At 40.0% G+C, this 597-nt stretch overlaps 1 pseudogene; it reads left to right on the forward strand.

Moving 5' to 3' along the window:
• The first annotated feature begins 248 nt into the window (after positions 1-248).
• On the forward strand, positions 249-359 carry LOC125472261 (annotated as a pseudogene).
• The last annotated feature ends 238 nt before the right edge of the window (positions 360-597 follow it).

The raw sequence follows: 597 nt of genomic DNA on the forward strand, positions 1-597 counted from the left end.
CGGATTCAAGCTTCTTTTCTAGGTTAGCTACCTGCAAAGAAAGATCATGATTAGAACTTGTTTCATATACTCCAACTCTCTTACCCCTTAAATCTTTGTGTTGAGCATTAGATCCCAACATCTCATAAATGTTATATGACTCTTGAGCATTCTTTTTCTTCAAAGCTCCACCTGCTGCATTATCAACAGTTGATTGACATGTTTGGGTTAGTCCATCATAGAAAATTTGCATTTGTAAGTGAAGAGGTAACCCATGGTGTGGACATTGCAGCAAAAGGCCTTTAAAGCGCTCCCAACACTCATTGAAAGGTTCTCCATCATCTTGTTTGAAGTTGAAGATTTGTCCCCTTAATGTGGCTGTCTTTTGAGTGGAAAAGAACTTCTCCAAAAACTTCTTAGCCACGGCATCCCACATGGTGAGGGAACCAGGTGCTAGAGTCATCAACCAACCCTTGGCCCTATCTTTCAAGGTGTAAGGAAACACTCTCATCCTCAGATTTGCTTCACTTACTCCCTGCAAAGGTAAACCACTCACCACATTGTAAAATTCTTTAATATGAGCTAAAGGATCTTCATTAGGTAAGCCATAAAAAGAAG

The sequence above is a fragment of a genome, unplaced genomic scaffold (genome assembly GCF_019419815.1).
Source record: "Pyrus x bretschneideri cultivar Hongxiangsu unplaced genomic scaffold, Pyrus_bretschneideri_v1 Contig68, whole genome shotgun sequence".
Lineage (NCBI taxonomy): Eukaryota > Viridiplantae > Streptophyta > Magnoliopsida > Rosales > Rosaceae > Pyrus > Pyrus x bretschneideri.